Below are 16,542 nucleotides of genomic sequence, written 5' to 3'. Positions count from 1 at the left end.
ATTGTGCAAAAATCCTGAAACGCGAAGCTGCCGTTTACCTTCCGCCGGCTCACAGCTAGGGAGAAGATTGTCGGCCGTCTTGTCGGCTTCTCGGTTCGTGAGAGTAAACTGTGCTCGCCTAGCTTGGTTTTCGATAACCACGGTTACGAGACTAACTGCTGTTACATCTGCTGTGTAACCGTGGTTAACCGTAACCACAGTTAGCTTAACCGAGGTTAAGGCTGTCCGTGTGACCAGGGTATAAGAGGCTTCAACATGCAGGTTACTCGGACATTGTGGCATATAAGTGCAGCGAGATACTATTGAGATGGGTAACGGGTCAAGATCGATCTAAAAATTGCGACAATAAGCAAAAATACGAAGAGGTAACAGTGTTACCTTATGTACCATGGCTTAAGCTATCTAGGCAGTAGGTACGGGTTTAAGACAGTGTTCTTTGGACTTAATAAATTTTGGAGAATCTACACTCTAGTTAGGAAAAAATTAGAGAAAACTGGCGCTCAAATTGAATGCTCTAGAACGAACCATGCAAAGTCTACGTATGGGCCTACGTAAGTGCGGTACTGTCTGCCAGATCGCTCTTGGGGAAATTCGTACGCGGGGCAAACCAGGAGATGTCTTAATGTGCATTCAAAGCACAATAATCAGTCGCTAACGAAATCGGATGCTTCGCACCGAGCCTCTCACTGCAGCACGTGTGGTTTGTCCCCCGTGTTTGTAGATGCGGAGGTCCTGTCAATAGAAAGATAGAAGGTCACTCGTGAGGTTATTGACGCTTTTCATGGCAAAACAATGGCAGACGCATGCGTCAGTCAGGCGTCGTTGTCACTGATGGGCAAAGAATTTGCTCATCTGCTTGGCACGTGTTCTTTGAAGTGATGCGTATAACTCCGTGACTACATGGCGCTGCTCGTGTACCTACAAAAATCTGGCTTCGTTGCAACTTGTTCCACAAGAACATAGTTGCGTGCAACTGCGATCACAGCTCACATTGCAGAGTAAAGACCACCTCCTCTGTTTCCTTTAAAGGGCTCTATAACGGAAGTGCTTGCGGAACAGTTGTTGTCCTCTTCTGTGCTAGTGCGTCTTTGCAGTTGCCAAAATTTAGCTTTTTGAGGATCACACGCACTGCGTGCGTTGCCAGAGAAGCTATCAACCGTAAAAAGTCCTTTAGCTTCGATATCGCTTGGGCAGTCGCGAGGACGTTCCAGCCTGCTCGCTGCACGTTTGATTTCTCTTAAAACTCGTCCCAGTTTTCGTCGTCGTACGTGGGGTTTGCAGTGGACGTGCCAAGCTGTGGTAGTGTGCTTTGCAGGCACCTGCATCTCGCAAAGCAAGCTTCAAGGTCTGTCTGGAATTTACCGAAGAAAACGAAAAAGAAGACATGTGAAACGTGTGGAGCTCATGTTGGACATCTTCCACACAGTGCGGGCATGCCACTCAACACCGAACCTCGCCCCAAAACCAAACCTCACCTGGAAAGACTGGGAGGCAGCCCTGCTAGGCTGCACCGGCCTTGGGAGAGAACATGGCCAACCGAGTCCGAGTCGCGGCAGTCACCAATGGGCTTCTGTAATGAGGAGCCCATCTAGTAATTGTGAAAAGCGGCCAGCTCCGGGCCACATCGAACTTCCTCCCTGTGAAGAGACAAACGCCTTCGGTGATGAATTTAAAGGCTTTAGTGCGGTAGAATACTCATGCTTGACCTGCTCGTCATATGGGCAAAGCAGAACGTGTCTCGCGGCATTGAGCCGCGCGTGAATGTGGCAACTTCTTCTTCGGAAGTTGCAACAACCTGCCCCGCGCAATGCAATATTCATGAAAGCTGGTGAACTTCCAATGGTAGGTCGTTGCAGATGCGTTCCATCTGCAAGTCTGATAGTACATGACCCTAATTTTTCATCGCGACCAGCGTGCACTTCGGTCGCTCTGGCTAGCTTCCACAGTTGGCGCGGTTGTAGGCTGTGTTCACGAAGTACGACGTCTCCAATGCACAGTTGGCTTGTGCTGACGGGATGATCGTGATTCTTGAAGGTATTCTTTTGCCCATCGTTCCCAAAAATCTTCTAGATTGCTCTGTCTGTGCTTCCATAATTGGTTCAGTTGGTTTGTTGACACTGGGGGCAGCTCGGACGACTTCGGGCTTGGTATCGAGACCAGCCATTTTCCTGTGATGAAGTGCGCCGGTGTGAGGGGTTCCGGATTTCAGACGTCACTGTAAAGGTACGTGATTGGCCTGGAGTTTAGCACTTCCTTAACTTCCGTTAGAGTCGTGACAGGTTCTTCTTTCGTGAGGCTATGCTGTCCGACGGTTTTCTTCAAGGCTAGCTTGACGGATCTGACTAGACGTTCATAGAATCCTCCCCACCATGGTGCTCGCTCGACGATAAACTTAAATTCAATCTTGCTGTTTGCTAAGATATTCGCGACTTTTTCCGACCGCATGCTTTTCCAGAGGTTGAGCAGTTCGTTCTTGCTTCGTTTGAACGTCAGAGCGTTGTCGGAGTATACGGTCGCAGGAAGTCCTCTTCGGGGCACGAAGCGGCGAAAGGCGTGCAGAAAGCTGGAAGCAGACATGTCTTCAACCAGTTCGAGATGAATAGCTCTGACAACCACGCAGGTGAAGAGTGCTATGTACACTTTCTTGTTCGATCGTGTGACCTTGACTGATAACGGCCCTGCGAAGTCAATCCCCACAACGTGAAATGGTTCGGCTGCATTTACTCTGTCAGGAGGTAAAGGAGGGGTTTGTTCCTGAAATGGTTTTGCCTGTTGACGACACACTACGCATTCCTTGATTACATTCTTGACAAGCTGTCGTGCTTGCAGAATCCAAAACTGTTCCCGTAAGTCGACGAGCGTGTCTCGTACACCAGCGTGGAGGAGTTTGCGATGGTGCTGAGAAACTATGAGTTTCGAGTAACGATGTTTTTTCGGAAGAATGACCATGTGTCGCTCGGAATAAGGTTTTTGACTGTAGTGAAGACGTCCTGTCAGGCGTAAAATTCCGGTGTCGTCCACGAAAGTCCCGGTATTGCGAAGAGGTGACGTCAGCGAGGGCTGCTCGCCTCTATGAATTGCCCTTATCTCTTCCGAAAAGGCTTCTGCTTGGACCTGGCGCATCCAGTACATCTCAGCGTTTGCTATTTCGTGGGATGTGAGAAACCTTGTTGCACTGCTGTCATGCTTTAGTTTGCTGACGAATCGCAAGACCCAGGCAGTTGTGCGGTGTAAACGATTGATGGAACTGTAATTAGCGACAGGAATAATCGGTTGCGCTGACTGGGATGTCGTAGTCAGTGTAGACAGTGCTTCGTGCACTTCTATGTGGCGTGGTTGTCTGTCCTCTTTGGTCGATAGGTCCGAAATTATTCCAACTTGCTGTGGCCAGTATTCGGTGCCTTTAAGTAACCACGAAGGTCCATGCCACCACAAGTCTGCCGATGCGAGCTGCTCAGCATTTGATCCTCTGGTGATCATATCTGCAGGGTTTTCCTTCCCTGGGTAATGGTTCCACCATTTTATGTTTGTAGCAGCTTGAATCTCGTCCTTTCGATATCGTACGAATTGTTTCCAACGATGGCTGTCGCCTCTTATCCAGAGAAGCGCTATCATAGAGTCTGTCCGCAGGTACACTCCGTTGAAGGAGTTAAGGATGGACCGATTGACGTGTTCGTGCAGTCTTGATGCGATTAAGCAAGCAAAAAGCTCTAATCTGGCCAGGGTTACCTCTTTGATTGGGGCTACGCCAAAAGATGATTGTGGAATAAGATCCTTCTTGATTATCGAAGGTGCACAGGTAGGCGACTGCGCCGTAAGCGGATGGGCTTTCGTCAGTAAACACGTGAAGCATGCTGTTTGTAACCTGTGGTGCCAAATCGTGCAGGTAGAAGCGAGGTAGCTCGATTCCGTAGAGAATAGAAATCTCAATACACCACCTTTTCCATTCATTCAGGAGTGATGGCGGAAGAACAGCGTTCCACTCGACGTTGAATTTCCAGATGCACTGAAAGCAAATCTTGGCTCTGATAGTGAACGGCGCTGTCGTACAGTCTTGCGGTTGCTTGCAGTATAAAGCGTTTGGTGTCAATTCTGGATTTCACAAAGTCGAGGACAGGTCCAGGGGAAAATGATAGGTTGTCGGTATCGGGATGCTAAACCAACCCAAGAAATATGAAAACACGTAGTGGTTCGCTGACGGGAAGCTCTTCACAACGTCGCTTCAACTGCACGTGCTTGAGAGCAGCTAGTTCGTTTGCTGCCCATTTATGAAGTTTCATGGCAGCAGCAGCAAATATTTTGGTTGATTTTGCGCAGAGCTTGATAGCTTCATCGACGTCGTCGGCTCTAGTGATTATTTCGTCAACATAGACGCAATCTTGCAGCTTTTCGATGATAACAGGGTACTCAGTGGACATCTTGTCTAAATGGTGCCGAATAATTGCCGCAAGAATAAACGGACTTGAAGTCGTGCCGAAGGGTACCCGTGTCATCCGGAAAGTGATCACCCTTGGGAGCAATTTGTTAGGCACGACAAGTTTCTCATACCACAGGTATGGCAAGGCATCTCTATCGTCTTCTTTGATCAAAATTTTCAAAATGCCTTTTCAATGTCGGCTACGAGAGCGATGCGGTGGCGACGAATGCTTAACAGTAGGCTAAATAGATCGGCGTTCAGGTTGGGCCCACTGTAGAGGCTGTCGTTGAGCGAAATGCGCTCTTTTGCATGTGAAGAAGCATCGAAGACGACACGTGTTTTCGTTGACCTGTCTTCTTTGATCACGGCGTGGTGAGGCATATAATATATTGGGCCTTTTGCGATTGCCGTGTCGTCGACCACTTCGGCCATATTATCATTGGCGTACATGGAGATGGCCTCTTGATACGTTGTCAAGAGAGAGAGAGAGAGAGAAACTTTATTTGCGTATAACGCGGAGCAAAGCAAATGGTCGGGCCCCTATTCCAGGGCTCCGCTGGCCCTTGCCATCTTCTCTGCCCGTTGGATCAGACAAAGCTGATCATCAAAGGCCGAGCTGGACAGCAGTGCCTCCCATTTTTCCTCTGTGTTATTCATGTTGTGGTGTTCTTCGTTGTGAAGTGTACACTCCCATGTAATGTGAAACAGAGTTGGTGGGGCCCCGCACCACGGACATATATCTCTGTATGCTGTGGGGTAGAATACATGTAGCCTGTGTAAGTTCGTGTATGTGTTTGTCTGGAGTCTGCGTAACGCCGCAGATTCCATTGCTGTGAGGTTCTTATGCGGTGCTGGATAGAGTTTTCTATTCTCCCTGTAATACTGTAGAATTGTAGCAAAATTAGGGTCTAGGGGCGTTGGGTCCTCTATTGCAGTGTGCAAGGAAGCTCGGTGATTTGTGAAGCCTCGAGCCGCCTCATCCGCAAACTGGTTCCCGGTGACGCCCGCATGCCCTGGCGCCCAGATAATCGTTTGGGTGTATTCAATTGGAAAATCTCTAGGAGCTTTGGTTAGAATTTGGAAGGCCTTCGTACATATTCTACCCCTTTCGTAGTTCCTACATGCAGCCTTCGAATCCGTGATTATTGTCAGTGGGGCTTTTCGCTCCCTGCCCTCCTTGATTGCCAGTGCTAGCGCTATCTCCTCCGCTTCTGTAATGGAGGCTTGGGCTATCAATAACTCAGAGTTTCAAAGAAGCCTCCTTGTAATCTGACTTAGCAGCCTTTGTGCTGCGGCCTTGTTGCCATCGCATAGAATATCCGTCTTCCACGGAAGTCTTACTTCATAGCGACCATGACTTTGCCGACGGTTTTCCTAAAATATGTCAGAACATGATCGTCCTCGTTCTGTGGTGATTCCATTCCCACGGAGTCAACATTCCAAAATCTTTTGATTGCGTCGTCTATGGCCAGCTCGTACGTTCAGAACCATGGCTTCCGTGCACAGCTCTGTCAAGTGGGTTGTCGCTGGTCGGTGAACTGTCCAGCCAAAAACTGTTTCCACTGTCCTTAAACCTTGGTTTAAGGACTGTGTTTGGCCTGTCACAAGTTCCCAGTAGTGGTCGGCTCCGATTAGAAGCTGTAATGACGTCTCGTTAACGCGATTGGCTGTCAAGTCGAAACCAGCAATTATAAGGCCGTGGTTTGACATTTTTTTCAGTTCGCTGTCTTGAAGTACTGGAACCCTCAGAATTGGAACTCACGACGCTTGGCTCGCACATGGTCGTCGCGTGTCATCGATGGCATTTAAGGCAGTTGATCTTTCTGTGGCAATCCTTCGCCGGATGAGATTTCATTGTACGTCTAGAGCAGCACCCATTTTGCTGAAGCTTGGTCTTTGATAGTAAGCGCGGCTTTGCAATGTTCGGTAGCATGTTCGTCGCTGTTACAGAAGAAACAGACAATTTGTGTGTGGTACTCTGAAGTCTGTGCTATTTGTTTCGACGTGTTCGATTTGAATGGCTTCTGGTATGATCTGCTTGCTTCAGTTTGTTTAGCTCGCTTGTTTCGGTGCGTTTCAATGCTGTAGGACTCGCAGCGTTCTCGTGCTTCCACTTCTCTGCTGATAAAGTCAAGCAGAGATCGTAGGCTGCTCTGCGATGCGGATGACGTCTGCTCACCTACTGCGTCGTTGCCTCTAGACGACGGGTGTTCGTTGATTTGTTCGCCACGCCGGTAGTAATCGAGTACCAGCTCTCGTGGTAGACTTCGGAGGATGATCGGTTGTAGAACGGTTGAGAACGACTCCTCTGTAATCTTCAATGCCCGGAGACCACGAATATTAGCCTCGATGTCGTCATACAGGCGACGCAATCCGCGTGCATCTGCTGTTGACCGAACGGGTTGTGAGTCGATGACGTGCTCGACGTGGTCTTTGACAATAATCTCTTCTTTAGCAAATCGAGCAATAAAGATGTGCCGTGCATCTTGATAACACCTCGAAATTGCAGGCAGTCCGGCGATAGCAGCAGCGGCGGGGCTTGTTAGCGCTGATCATAAATAGGCAAACTTGTCTACATCCGTCAAAGTCGGGTTCTCGTGGACTTCGGATTGAAACTGTTCCCAAAATGGAGGCCAGTGTGGAGGCGTTCCGTTAAACTTGAAAAGTTCCGGGCGAGCAAGCCTTATGCTGCGACTAGAAGTCGGTCTATCCGCCTCGGTAGAGTTTAGGTTTGGCGGTGCAAGTTCTGCCGATGGCTGCAACTACAGAATCCGGCACTTCAGTTTGGACGAGTAAGTAACAGCCTTGTCTATGTACTCGGCAGCACGAAGGAATTCTTGCTCACTGTCGGTGCCCGTTAAATACGGCTCTATCTCCCGATCAATAGATTTCAGCTCCCCGGAGATACCGTCCAACCGGTCTGCGAGTACCTGAAGATCATGCAAGCTTGCTCCGTCATTTGAAACAGCCGCCCCGATTTCATTTACTAGCTTCGATAAAAGGGTGCGATGGGCTTTGCCCTTGCCTTTAGGCGAGTCCATGACTGCGGTCGGTTTACTCGTGGCAGCCTGGAGGATTGGCCGGTCGAGATGGTAATCAGACGCTTGTCTGCCCTCGGTTGCTGTGGATGCTTTCGTTAGATGGCTCCCGGCGGGTTTCGGCACCACTTTGAAGAGACAAACGCCTTCGGTAAAGAACTTAACGGCTTCAATGCGGTAGAAAACTCATGCTTGACCTGCTGGTCAAACGGGCAAAGCAGAACGTGTCTCGAGGCATTGAGCCGCGCGTGAATGTGGCAACTTCTTCTTCTTCGGATGTTGCAACACACTTTATTATACCTGTATTAAAGTTTTTTCAAGCATGCAAAGCTCATCAAAACAGTATCTGGCGATCTCGACGAATGCTTGAGTTGTCTGGAGGAGAGCAGCACGGGTCTAGTCACTGAGACTGTAAGCGTTAGTATTAATTTCCTGCCATACCTAGAGCAAGCGTAGAACGTCGTAGATGAAAGAAAAACTCGCAGTCATTGTCGTAGTTGCCACAACGATGGGGAACACACCACTCTTCTGGCATCGACCCTCGCGGTCTGGTCCCTCATCGTCGAACTGGCGCACAAAGAAAAGCAGCACACATGACAAGTTCACGCAGTACCGTCCGTCAGTTCTCATGTGTGTCAGCACACATGAGAAGTGATTGACCGTACTCAGAGGGGAATGAAACACTAGCTTTTCGCGTGCCGCTTACAACCTCGAACACAGCATGGGATGCCAGCCAGCGCGTGAGAAATTTGATACACGCCCAGCGTCGAAGTCCAGTAATGCTGAAGTGGCAAAATCGCCGATGCGAACGCGCACCCGAACGCCGGCATCTGTGAAGCACAGCGTAAAACGCAACCAGTGGCGCAGCCCCATAGTCAACGTAAGATGGAGGCGTCCGTGGGTACAAGCGTCCGCAGAGTAAGAGCGGCAGGCACGAAGTCAAGGGGGGCAGCCCCCCTCCCTCCCCGAAATTCGTCCAGCCTTCTATATTCCCGGGCAACCTTTTTTATTTTTGCCATGACAAGACTTTCGATCAAATAGGCCTTGGACCCCCGAGAAAAAAAAAATCCACAGCATATCCACGGGGTGAATGATGATGAGTGGGGCCAAGCTCCGGAGGGAATCATCGGTAAACCGTGAATGCTCCGAGTAATTCGCCCAGTATATGATCAAGTAAGCACTTGAGAAACACCGTGTATATATTAAACATCAAACTTTTATTGTACTGTTCGTTTACGTGGTCCCTTAATTACAACGGTCCCCCTAGCGTACGTCGCCGCACTAAATCGAACGATTGCCTTCCAGCAATGACACGCGCCATGTGTGAATCTTCCGTGAATTCCGCCCAGTACACCATCAACGACGTGAGATCGGGCGCGTTTATACTAAAGGGTTGATGAGAGTCATGGCGACTTGCAGCTCACTTTAATTTTACATGTACGCTGTGAATTTTTATTGTTTAAGCACGCACAGGAGAAATCTCACACAGGTACTACCTTGGAGGTTAAAATAGACTATAACACGCATCTGCAACGCAGCGAGCGCCTCCGCGCCACCTAGGCAACTTTCTGAGAACTAGAAGTGGCTACCTACTACTACTAATACTGGGTCATTCCATGCCAAATCATCCAGCGTTTTTCCGACCATCACAAATATGGCTAAAAAAAATGTCCACGTTTTTCTTGAAGTTCCAAACTCGTTCTGCTCGTTTATTTCTGTTGCCAAAAATTTTCCCGCCTATTTGTGAGAGTCTGTAGTTTTGCGCCGACTGAGCTAAAGGACATCAAACAATTTTTTTCAAAGGACGTTTATGGGATGCACTCGATAAAATGGTATTTCCGGCAAGCTAATTAAGTGATGTAACTGTAAAAATAATGACTTATTCATGTATATCGATTCCTCGAGGGCTTTTCGCAGGAGCGAAATTGAATAAACTTGCAAACTTTGATATTTTTTTGCAGGAACAAGGCAAACTCAAAGGGTAGAAATGAATTATGTACTGGTGGCCTATTGGACATACTATAAAAGAAAAATAATTTGGTTGCTGAAGATATAGGAGATCGTCTGAAAAAAATTGCGAATTTCACTTTTTTGAGAAAAGATCTGTATTCAGCATCAAAAAACTTGCCTTGGTGGTCGGACTAAAAATATGCACGATACTTCATTTGAAAGCTCTATGTATTAGCTGAACATTGGCAAAGTTACAAAAGGGTAGCTTTTTTTAACTTGAGAAATATATTTTTTAAATTTTGTATCTCTACTAGCTTTTCGCCGACGTAACTCAAGCGGCATGAAGCACTCACAACGGCAATCTTCAGTCCATGCCCACTGACCTGGGATGCAGACCTCAAGCATGCTACTGTCTATAAAGCAACCCCATTTCCTTTTCCATTGCTACTATCAAAATAAAGTGCTCGAAAATGGGAATGACAGTAGGGAAAATTGGAATGTCGTAAAGAATTCTTACATCTTGATCAGCCAGATGCCCTTGAGACAGAATTTTCAGATGGCACCAGCGTTCTAACTCGCCCTATCGCTATCGCCAATTTATTTATAAATCATTTTTCAACAACTCAGCATCGACTGTCACTAACCTGCCTTCGTTGTTTCGCTTGCCTCACTCTTTTTTCTTAAAACCCACGTCACCTGCTGAAGTTCTTCGCACTATAACAAGTTTGAAGACGACAGGATGTGGCCTAGATTCAATTTATCCATCTAAAATCAAACTTATTGCTTTATTTTCTGTACTTTCAGAGCTTATTAACACCGCATTTCGTTCAGGTATTATTCCTACAATCCTCAAACAAGGAAAAGTAACACCTGTATTCAAAAAGGGAGACCGAAAAGTTTTTTCTAATTATCGCCCTATAACAATCCTCCCGTTCTTTAGTAAGATAATTGAGAAGCTCATTGTGAATCGACTAATGAACTACCTAACAAGATTTAACCTTTTGTCACTTAAGCAGTTTGGTTTTCGTGCTATGTTATCTACCAAATTAGCACTGATTAAACTAACACATAGCATAAAACAGTTCATCGATAATGGGCTATGGGCAAGGGTGGAATTTATTGACTTAACTAAAGCTTTTGACACTATTAACCACTCTAATCTATACGCTAAACTTGAATCCTTGGAAATTTGTGGGCCTATTCAGCCCTTTTACAAAGCTACCTCGCTAACAGGACCCAGGCTGTCAATTATGGCGGCGTTTTATCCTCTCCAATAAAAACTAACCAGGGAGTTCCACAAGGCTCAATTGTGGGACCTCTCTTGTTTCGACATTAACGATTTACCATCATCACTTAACTCTTCTGACTGCATCCTTTACGCTGACGATACCACAATATCTTCTAGTGACAAAGATCCTAACAATATACTAGCAAAATTAAACACTGATGTCGCGAATCTTGTATCATGGTGCAAAAATAACTTATTGAAAATCAACCCTGTTAAAACAACGTTTATGTTATTTCACTCGTCCCAAAAAAACGTTACAGTATCACCCGACATATACTTGGATAACTGCCTCATTACCCCATCAAAGTTCATTACTTTTGTAGGTGTCACATTAGACCCCCTCAACTGCATTCATGTAATAACATTCATGTAAATTCTGCCATAAAGAAGACTGCTTTTGGCATCCGCATACTCATTCGCACAATGCATTGTTTTCGGCAACACATTCTAAAATAACTTTACTATGCTTTCATTAACAGTCACCTTACTTACTGCATTTCATCCTGGGCCAATACCTACACCACACACCTGACATCCCTGATTCACAACTCAGCCCTTACTCCTCACCCGAACCCTACCCGAGAGGACTGGGAGGTGGCACTGCTCGGCTGCTCAGACCTTCAGGCCCAACAGGCCTTGGTACAGAGAGCCAGGGTGGCGGCTTCAACCAATGGGGTCCCGGAGTAGAGACTCCACCTAGTCTGTAGGAACCTCTAAAGAGGTCGCACGCCCCTCCTTGTAAATAAATGCTTTTCGCCACCACCACCACCTTTAGAAAAGAGCTGTCCGAATTATCACACATAGTCCTTACACAGCATCAGCAGGACCCCTGTTTAGCACTCTCGAAATTCTACCGTTCATTTCCACCTTTCAACTCTAACTTGGAATTTTATTATTCAGGATTAGAATCGGTGACATTCCCACTGACATACTTCCCCTAACACATCTCCACAATACTAATACACACGGTTTTCCGAAAAGAGTAACCTTCTGCTTCCAAAAGTAAGCACTAACTACGGCAACACGACAGCCTTGTTTTCTGCAATTTCTTCCTGGAACTCACTACCATCAATCATTAAATCAAGCCGTTCATTACATTGTTTCTGGCGGCATCTAAAACAGTTCTTACTAACAACATGCGACACCTGAATATATATGTGTGTGTATACACGTGTCTATCTGTTTAAATATAAATACATGCATTTATGTGCATGTGTGTGTATATGTATGCGTATGTGTATATGTATACATATATGCATATACAAGTTATGACGTGACAGACTGTGTTAGTGATAAGTATGTGTTATGTTATAGTCACCTAATCCAATTAGTTATCTCCTGTTTTATTACTTACATGTAAATATTTGAACTGCTATAAGTTTGAATAATTTTCATTACGTTCATTTTGTTTTATTCGCTTGCTGTTTTTTCCTAGTTGCCAACCTTTCTTTCTACATTTTTATACATGTATTCACAGGAGGTCCCCCTGACAGTTTTTACTTTGGAACCTCCTTCTGTAATATATCAAGTTCCAACTTGCACTGTACTGTATCGAATATTGAATAAACACTCTACTCTACAGCAGTAATGAACGTATAGCGCAGTGGGGTCGAGCGAGTACCCTGGGACATACGTGTCCCAATCCCCCTTGGGAAAATAAAGTTTCTTCGCTCTCTATCTCTCTCTTTCGGCGTAGGTCTTTCTCATTCGTTCATTCATGCATGCATTCATTGCTATGGCCATGGCTATGGCTATCAGTGCTCATTTTGGTAGATCCTGCCCCTTGCTTGGTGACGCATTCGTAGGAAGTATTTGAACGTCTCCGTTCCAAGCATTTTCTCTGTCTTGTAGTGGTTTGCTTAAAGGACGAAATGTAAACCTAATTTATTTTTTTTTTGCTGCGCACGTTACTGTGCATGTGACTAGTACATATATTTTGGATAGGTAGCCTAACTCTTGTGTAGAACCAGGTCTAGCACGGAGGCTTTTCAAGATTAATAAATTCAGGTGTTCCTTGCTACGTTTGGCTCCATGCACAGTTGTATGACGGAGGTGATTGATTTCCTTATGCTGCCTTTTTAATGACAACCTTTGGCGGCCAATCATTAGGTAATTTGAAGCCGCATATCTGTGAACATCTGGCGACACCAAACTGTTTTCGCATAGTCTCGCGTACACAGGTAGCAGCAGTTGCGAACAGATCTAAGGGCATGCGTGTAATTGCGCCTTTGAGCGCAGCTCTTAGGCGCCCGTTCCTGCGTTGAGCGGCGTCGCCGTCGTAAGCGTAACCGATAGAGCGAACGCGGAGTGCAGCGAGCCGCTGTGTTAGCGTCTGCAATGCCTCGTGCCTGGTCGCGCTTCTTGCGACAGCGCAACGCATGCCTGTCGCGCACGGGCAGGAGAAAGTGAGTTCACCTGCGAGGCTTACACGAACATACATAAAGTATGCTTGAACACCCTCCGCCCCTCCAAATATTTTTGGCTTATGAGGGGAAGGACGCATGCGTGATTCGGCTGACGCGACAGAAAAGATTCGAAGCAGTGCATTAAGCGAAGCTCTCATAACTCGCAGGTTTCGGCGTCGTACTCGAAAAACTGGGCGCCGGCGAGGGTACAGAAATGCTGCTGTCCTAGGGGCGCGAGTCACATGAATAATTCATGAGTGCAGAGTACAGATTATGACCAGTATTTAAGCTACTTATGATAAAAGAAGAACATTCCAAGCAATGCAAGAGGTAATGAAATGCTGCTAGTGCGTTTCTGTTTGATTTATGGAAAAAGAAGTTGACGTTACCAGAACGGCGCGCATTATGCAAAAGTTCCGTTGTCGCAGGGCTGCGCTCCGCTCGCGCGACCGCGGTTCATTGATAGTTTCGTTATTGCATACCGCTGCGTGTGCCTTGCACGCTCATCAAAGTCGCTCTAACGGAAATTTCGACAAAATGCCGTGTCCATATGATGTCGTGTAACGTGCCCTTCAGGGAAGAAACCAAATTGAAGCTAGCTAACGCTGTGCGAACCACTAAAACGTGATTTTCGTTCAATATAAGCATTTTTTTTGGCACAAAAAAGCAGTACAAGGTTTCAGTACAAGGTATTTCGACGATCAACGTCGATTTAGCCTGAAGAGGCTTCAACATGCAGGTTGCCCCGATTTTGTGGTATCTAATTGCAGCGAGACTATTGAGATTGGTAACCGGTGAACATTGATCTAACAATTGCGACAATAAGAAAAAAATACGAAGAGGTAACAGTGTTACCTTATGTACACAAACTGTCCTATGGCTTGAGGAATGTAGCAATAGGTACGGGGTGAAAACAGTGTCATTTGCTCCTAATAAAATTTCTAGAATCTGCATGCACTCTAGTTAGGAGGAAATTAGAGAAAAGTGGCGCTAAAATTGAATGTTGTAGAACGAACTATGCAAAGTCTACGTACGTGCCTACGCAAGTGCGGTGTTGTCTACCAGATCTCTCTTGTGGGAATTCGAACGTGGACCAAACCAGCCGATGTCGTATTGTGCGTTCAAAGCGGCATGATCAGTCACTGACGAAATCGGATGCTTCGCATCTAGCCTCTCACTGCAGCCCGTGTGTTTGTTCCCCCGAGTTTGTAAATGCGGAGGTCCTGTCATATATACAAGGTTACTCGGAAGGTGATTGACGCTTTTAATATGAAAATAATGGGAGGCGCATGCATCAGTCAGGTATCGTTGTCACTGACGGGCAAACAATTCACTTACCTGCTTGGCACGTATTTTTTGAAGTGATGCCCATAATTCCGTGTACCTGGCGCTGCCCGTACGCCTCAAAAAATCTGGTTTCGCTGCAACTTGTTGCACAACATCGTTCTGTGCAACTTCGTTCACGGCTCATATTGCAGAGTAAAAAACAGCTCCTCTAATTCCTTTACGAGGCTGTACAACGGAAGTGCTGGTGGAACAATTATTGTCCTCTTCTCTGTTAGTGCGTCTTTGCAGATGCCACAGTTTAGCTTCTTGAGGGTGACATGCACTGCGTACCCTGCCACATAAGCTATCAACGGTAAAAAGTCCTTTACCTTCGGTATCGCATGGGCAGTCAGGACAACGTTCCAGCCTGCTCGTTCTACTTTTCATTTTTCTTGAATCTCCTCCTAGTTTTCGTCGTCATCGGTGGGGTTTGCAGCGGACGTGCCAACCAATCGTAGTGTACTTTGCAGGCGCCTGTATCACCCGAAGCGAGCTTCAAGGTCTCTCGAATTCAGCGAATAGAACAAAAAAAGACGTGGAGCTCATGTTGGTCATCTTCCACACAGTGTGGCATTGCTAATCAACACAGAACCTCGCCCCAAAACCAAACCTCACCCGGAAAGACTGGGAGGCAGCCCTGCTCGGCTGTACCGGCCTGCTGAGTCAGAAGGCCCTGGCCGACCGAGCCCGAGTAGCGGCTGTCGCCAATGGGCTCCTGTAATAACGAGCCCATCTAATGATTGTGAGGAGCGGCCCTCTCCGGGCCACATCGATTTCATGCCTGTATATACCTGTAACAAAGTTTTTTCAAGCAAGCAAAGCTAATCAAAACAGTATCTCGCGATCTCCACAAATGCTTGGGTTGTCTGCACAAGAGCACCATGGGTCTAGTCGCGGAGACTTCAAGCATTCTTATTTCTTTCCTGCCACGCCTCTAGCAAGAGTAGAAAGCCGTAGAGGAAACCAATAGAAACTGTCATAGGCGTAGTTGCCACAACAATGGGGAACACAGCATACTGCTGGGATCGCCCGTCACAGTCTGGTCACTCTTTGTCGAACCGGTGCACAAACAAAAGCAGCACACATGAGAAGTTCGAAGCGGCCGACAGCACTCACAGGGCAATTAAACAACAGCTTTTCGCGTGCGGCTTACAACCTTGAACTCAGCATGGGATGCCAGCCAGCAGGTGAGGAATTTGATACACACCCAGCGTCGAAGCCCAGTAATGCTGAAGGGACGAAATCGCTGATCTGTGAGGAAGTGCCACCAAGCACAGCGTACGCAACCAGTCTGGCAGCCTCATAGTCAACACAAGACGGCGGTGTCCGTGGGTTCTGGCGTCAGCGGAGCAAGAGCGCCCACTAGCCCACTAGCGCTGATGATGTGCAACATATGCAGTAGAGTTTCCTGGACTTGAAGTTTCTTTAGGTGGCGTTGATACACCCCATTCTGTGATCTGTGCACCCACCCCCACGGTACACTGAGGCACATTTTCTTTGGATGCCCGGCGGCGCCTCCGCCACGGGGCTCCAAGTCACTGATCACTTGGGAGGAAAGCGAGTCCCAGGCGCCCTCGAAAGGCCCGGCCAAGCAAAAGATCGCCAGTGGCCGTGCCGCCCACGTCATGGAACTTCATGAACTCATGAACGTATAGCGCATAGGGGTCGTGCGGGGACCATGGGACGTACGTGTCCAGTCCCTTGCTTAAATAAAGTTTCGTCGCTCTCTCTCTCTCTCTTTCTCTGCGCGGAGGTTTCTCATTCTTTCATTCATGCACTCATTGCTACGGCTATCAGTGCTTCTTTTGGTAGATCATGCCCCTCGCTTGGTGAGAAATTCGTAGGAGATATTTGAACGGCACCATTCAAAGAACTTTCTTTGTCTTGTAGTCGTTTGCCTAAAGGATTAAGTGTTAATTTAATTTATTTTTTTGCTGCGCGCATTACGGTACAGGTAACCAGTACAGATAATTTGTATAGGCAGCCTAACTCTTACGTATAACCAGATATAGCACGCAGGTTTTTCAAGATGGTTTAATATAGGTGTGCCTTGGCACGTTTGCCTCCATGCACAGTCACGGCTGCAGGGCGGGGCTGCCTTTTTAATGACAACGTTTT

Source organism: Rhipicephalus sanguineus, chromosome 6 (assembly GCF_013339695.2).
Source record: "Rhipicephalus sanguineus isolate Rsan-2018 chromosome 6, BIME_Rsan_1.4, whole genome shotgun sequence".
In the NCBI taxonomy this organism is placed as follows: domain Eukaryota; kingdom Metazoa; phylum Arthropoda; class Arachnida; order Ixodida; family Ixodidae; genus Rhipicephalus; species Rhipicephalus sanguineus.
The sequence above is the reverse complement of the archived record's forward strand: the minus strand, read 5'-3'. Positions refer to the sequence as shown.